The sequence below is a fragment of the Ursus americanus genome, chromosome 7, assembly GCF_024610735.1.
Source record: "Ursus americanus isolate L20-20 chromosome 7, mUrsAme1.1.p, whole genome shotgun sequence".
In the NCBI taxonomy this organism is placed as follows: Eukaryota; Metazoa; Chordata; class Mammalia; order Carnivora; family Ursidae; genus Ursus; species Ursus americanus.
In genome coordinates, this window is record NC_142133.1 from 52,210,377 (window position 1) to 52,216,376 (window position 6,000).

The following is a 6,000-nucleotide window of genomic DNA, read 5'->3' on the forward strand; positions in this document are numbered from 1 at the left end:
GTGAGGTGATCTCTCACTGTAGTTTTGACTTGCATTTCCCTGATAATGAGTGACATTGAGCATCTTTTGATGTGTCTATTGGCCACCTGGATGTCTTCTTTGGAGAAATGTTTGTTCATGTCTTCTGCCCATTTTTTAACTGGATTATTTTTTGGTTATTGTATTATATCAGTTCTTTGTATATTTCGGATACTAACCCTTTATTGGATATGTCATTTGCTAATTTCTCTCACTCAGTATGTTGCCTTTTAGTTTTGTTGATAGTTTCTTTTGCTGTGCAGAAACTGTGTTTCAGTGTAGTCCCAGTAGTTTATTTTTGCTTTTATTTCCTTTGCCTCAGGAGGCATATCTGGAAAAATGTTGCTGTGGCTGATGTTAGAGAGATTACTGCCTGTGTGCTCTTCTAGGATTTTTTATGGCTTTAGGTCTCACATTTAGATCTTTAATCCATTTTGAGTTTATTTTTGTGTATGGTGAAAGAAAGTGGTCCAGTTTCATTCTTTTGCATGTAGCTGTCCAATTTTCCCAACACCATTTGTTAAAGAGACTGTCTTTTTCCCATTGCATGTACTTTCCTCCTTTGCCAAAGATTAATTGGCCATATAATTGTGCGTTTATTTCTGGGTTTTCTGTTCTGTGTCATGGATCTATGTGTCTATTTTTATGCCAGTACCATACTGTTTAGATTGCTACAGCTTTGTAATATAACTTGAAATCTGGAATTGTGATGCCTTCAGTTTTGCTTTTCTTTTTCAAAATTGCTTTGGTGTTCAAAATCTTATGTGGGTCCATACAAATTTTAGGATTGTTCTAGTTCCGTGAAAAGTTTTGCTTATTTTCTATTTGTTACATTTGAATATGCTAACCGTTTGTTCCTCTCTCCTTCCCAATTTTCCTTTATACACAAGTTATCAGAACTTAATTTTACATTTTAGGCAACAGAGTATTCTAATCCAGGGCTGGTACTAAATTTGTGATGGATACTGTTGACTCTTGGGGAAAGGGTGAGAACTTCTTCACTCCTAGGAAGCGTAATCTCATATTCAATAGCAATCAAGAGTTGTTTTGTTGATGTACAGAATTCAAATATGTGTCAAGGGTGCATATGGAAGCAGAGAAGTCAAAGGGTTGGACTGTGCCGGTTACCTATTTATTGCTTGTCGGCTCCAGATTCACCTGTTTTGCCTACTCTGTCAAAAGGGACCCAGGCCCTTTAAATGTTTTCTCCTGGCCAGCTGACACTGAAGCACTGTCTGCAGAGGGCACTGCAGAGACATTCCAGGAGGAAAGCGTTTTGCTTCCTGGTGTCTGCATTCTCCTTAGCCAGGCTCCTGCAGCATGGGCAGCTTCTCCAGCAGCGGGATCCTGCAGCATTCCCCACTTCTCCGGTGCCCAGCTCCTGCAGTACGTGGTACCAGCAGCATCTGGGGCCAGCAGCCTCCCTTGGCACCCCCTTCCTCAAGTGGCTTTGTAACCGAGCGCTTGCAGCAAAATCTTGCCAGTACCCTAGAGGGTGGATTTCAAGTGAGCTCCAGATTTCTAGTTGGTTTCACCAGCCCAGCACTAAACATCTCTGCCAGCTCCTACAGGTCTGGATCTCAGCCCTGGCGGGTTTCTTCCTTGAGTGTTCCCTTGAGTCTTAAGGGTTTGACTTCTCCTTGTATCTGATACTTTTATATTCTTTAGAATCTTATTCGGCGATCCCTCATGACGCCAATCCCATTATAGTTAATACTTCCTTATGTTAAACTTAAGTCTGTTCAAATTACCTTGTGATTTCTTTCCTGATTGGACCCAGACTGATATACTGTCTTGAGAGAGCCAAGAAGAGGCTGTACCGCCCTTTATTACCTAGCTGTTATAGGATGAATTGTGTCCTTCCAAAATCCGTATGTTGAAGTCCCAACCCCTAGTACCTCAGAATTGTATTTGGAGATAAATCTTTTAAAGAGGTAATTAAATTAAAATGAGGTTGTTAGGGTGGACGCTAATTCAGTGTCACTAGTGTCCTCATAAGAGGAAAGTTGGACACACAGACACAAGGGGTGCATGCACAGAGGGGCGGCCGTGTGAAAAGCCAGCAAGAAGGTGGTCATCTGCAGGCCAAGGAGAGAGCCCTGAGAAGCGCCCAACCTGCCAACACCTTGATCTCAGATTTCCAGCCTCCACAACTGTGAGAAAACGAATGTCTGTTCTTTAAGCCACCCCCTCGGAAGGCAGCCCCAGCAGACTAGCACACTAGCCCGGCAGGCAGGCAGCAACATCCACCACACTCCATTCAGTAGAAGTGTCACTAAGTCAGCCCACAGAGAAGGTGCTGGAAATTAGATACCTCTTATTGATACAAGGAGCGTCAGAGAATTTGTGGACATGTTTTAAAATCATCACAGAGAGGGGCGCCTGGGTAGCACAGTTGTTAAGCGTCTGCCTTCGGCTCAGGGCGTGATCCCAGCGTTGTGGGATCGAGCCCCACATCAGGCTCCTCCGCTGGGAGCCTGCTTCTTCCTCTCCCACTCCCCTGCTGTGTTCCCTCTCTCGCTGGCTGTCTCTCTGTCACATAAATAAATAAAATCTTTAAAAAAAAATCATCACAGAGGCACGGCAGGACTGTAGTCAGGTAGGTTAGATTAGTGGTTTGGCCTGGGATGCTGGGAAGTCCAACAGTTCAGATTTGGGGAGGTACTGTTGCTAGGACATGAAGATGGGTTGGAAATGGAAGTGAGAATGTGGGAAGGGCAAGGACTGAATTCTGATTTGGAAACTGCCCAGCTGGACGGAGGGTCCTGACATCTCTGAGAGACAAAGACTGTGTTGGATGTGGAAAAATTCTAAGTTCAGTCTTGGACATGTTCTTGATGGTCCTTTTGAGACATCAAAATGGAGATGTCCCATAGTCAGTTGGGTTCATGTGAGACCTCATTCTATGGTGATCATTAAACCATCACACATGAAAAGGGTTGCTTAGGGATCGTACTGAGTGGGGAGAAGAGCAGTAAGGAGCATGCCTTGAGAGATGCCAACATCTGTAGGTTGGACGGAGGAAGGTGAGTTTGAAAGAGACTGAGATGGAGGAGGAAATTAAAGAAAATGGGGTGTGGGAGGAGACTTATCGGTTCAGATCATGTATGGCTGCAAGTAATGGATCCAAAATAACAGTGGTTAAAAGATTTCTTCATTCCCTTTCACGAAAGACCAAAACTCCCATCTGTAACCCCTAGCAACCATTAATCTGTTCTCCATCTCTGTAATTTTGAGATGTTCTAAATAAATGGTATCCTACAGAATGTGACCTTTTGAGATTGGCCCTTTTCACTCAGCATAATGCTCTTGAATTCCATCCAAGTTTTTGTGGATATCCAAAGTTGGTTCCTTTTTATTGACAAGTAGTATTTCATGGTATGGATGTACCACATTTTGTTTAACCAGTACCTATTGTAAAACACTTTGGTTGTTCCCATGGTTTTAGCTACTACAAATAAAACTGCTATGAACAATCACGTATAGGTTTTCATTTCTCTGGGATAAATGCCCAGGATTACAGTTTCTGGGCCATATGGTAAATGCATGTTTAGTTTTTTAAGAAACACCCAAACTGTTTTCTAGAGTGGCTATGGCATTTGACATTCCCATCAGCAGTGTGTAAGAGATCCAGTTATCTGCACCCTCTCCAGCATTTGGTATTGCCACTGTTTTTTTAAACTGTGCTACTAGTGCGGTGATATCTCATTGTGGTCTTAATTTGCACCCCCTAATCTCCATAGAGATGTTGAACATCTTTTCATGTGATCATATGCCATCTGTATAGTTTCTTCAGTGAAACATCTCTTCATGTCATTTATCCATTTTCTAATTAGATGGGTTTTTTCCTCTGTTGATTTTTCAGGGTTTTTCTTTTTTTTAAGTGAAGTGTAATTGACATCATTTTACATTAGTTTCAGGTATACAACATAGTGATTCGACAAGTCTATATGCTGTGGGTTTTTTAAAATATATCCTAGATATGAGTTCTTTGTCAGATATGTAGTTTGCAACTATTTTCTCCCTGTCTGTAGCTTGTTCTTTCCTCCTCTTAACATCCTTTTGCAGAGCAAAAGTTTTTAATTATGATGAAGTCCACTACTTGGTTTTTTTCCCTGCGTTGTGCTTTTTGGGGTAATGTCTAAGAACCTTTCACTAAGCCATATGTCTCAAAGATTTTCTCCTATATTTTCTTTTAAAAGCTTGATAATTTTACATTTTAAATTTAAATCTGTGATCCATTTTGAGTTAAATTTTGTATAAGTTATGAAGTTTAGGTCAAGGTTCATTTTTAAAGAGATGGATATCCAGTTGCTCCAGCACCATTTGTTGCAAGGACTGTCCTTCCTCCTTTGAATTGCTTTTGTATCTTTCTCAAAAACCAGCTGGGCATATTTCTGTGGGTCCATTTCTGGGTTCTCTTTTCTGTTACATTGATCTGTCTGTTCCTCTGCCAGTACCACACAATCTTGATTACAGCAACTACATAAGAAGTCTTGAAATCAGGTTGACTGATTATTCTCACTTTCTTCTTCTGTAGCAGAACGGTTTTAGCTATTCTAGTTCCTTTGCCTTTCAGTGCAAATTTTAGGATAGTTTTATCTGTATGTATAAAAAGTCTTGATGGGATACTGGTAGGAATTGTGTTAAACCTGTATATTAGTTTGTAGGGAATTAACATCTTCACTGTGTTAAGTATTCCAGTCTGTGAACATGATATGTCTCATTATTTACTTTGATCTTTGATTTCTTTTATCAGTGTTTTATGGTTTTTAGCATACAGGTCCTGAACATGTTTTGTTAGATTTGCACCTAAGTGTTTCTTTTTATTGGAGCAAATAGTATTATATTTTAAATTTCAGGATGCACATTTTCATTGCTAGTATATAGAAGTACAGTTGATTTTTCCATGTTGATCTTGTACTCTGTGACCTTGCTGAATTCACTTCTTATTCCCAGGAGGTTTCCCCCCCTATGGATTTTCTATGAAAACAACCATTTCATCTGCAAATAAGGGATAGTTTTATTTCTTCCTTTCCAATCTATATGCTTTTTATTTCCTTTCATTGCTTTATTGCGCTAGCTAAAATTTCTGACGATTAAGAGTGGTAGTGGGGGCCCCGGGTGGCTCAGTCCATTAAGTGTCCAACTCTTGATTTCGGCTCAGGTCAGGATCTCAGCCTCTTGAGATCAAGCCCCGAATCAGGCTCCGCCCTCAGCAGGAAGTTGCTTGAGTTTCTCTCTCCCTCTGCCCCTTCCACTTGTGCAATCAATCAATCAATCAACCAATCAATTCTTAAAAAAAAAAGAAAGTGTTAGGAGCAGGCATTCTTTGTTCCCAATTCCAGGTTTCAGTTTTTCACCATTAACTATGATGTTAACTGTAGGCTTTTTGTTAGATGTTCTTTATCAAGTTGAAGAAGTTCCCTTCTACATTCTCTGAGAGTATATGTCATGAATGGGTGTTGAATTTTGTCACATTTTTCTACATTAATTTATATGACTTCATGATTTTTTTCTTTAGCTTATTAATATGGTGGATTATATTGAGTAATTTTTGGATATTCAACTTGACTTGCATTCCTGGAATAAACCCTGTTTGGTCATGGTAGAGAATTATCTTTATATATTGCTGAATTTTATTTGCTAATATTTTGTTAAGGACTTTTCCATCTGTATTTATAGGAATTACTGGTTTACAGTTTCCTTTTTTGTACTGTCTTTGTTTTCTGGTATCCAGGTAATACTAGCTTCATAAAATGAATTGAGACATGTTCCTTCCTATTCTGATTTCTGAAATAGATTATGTAGAATTGGTGTTCATTCTTTAAACATTTGGTAGCATTCTCCAGTGAAACCATCTGGGACTGGATGTTTCTTTTTTAGGAGTTTTTAAGTTACAAATTCAATTTCCTCAATAGATAGCAGTGCTATACAAATTATCTATTTCATTTTGGGTGAATTGTGATAGGCTATATTTTA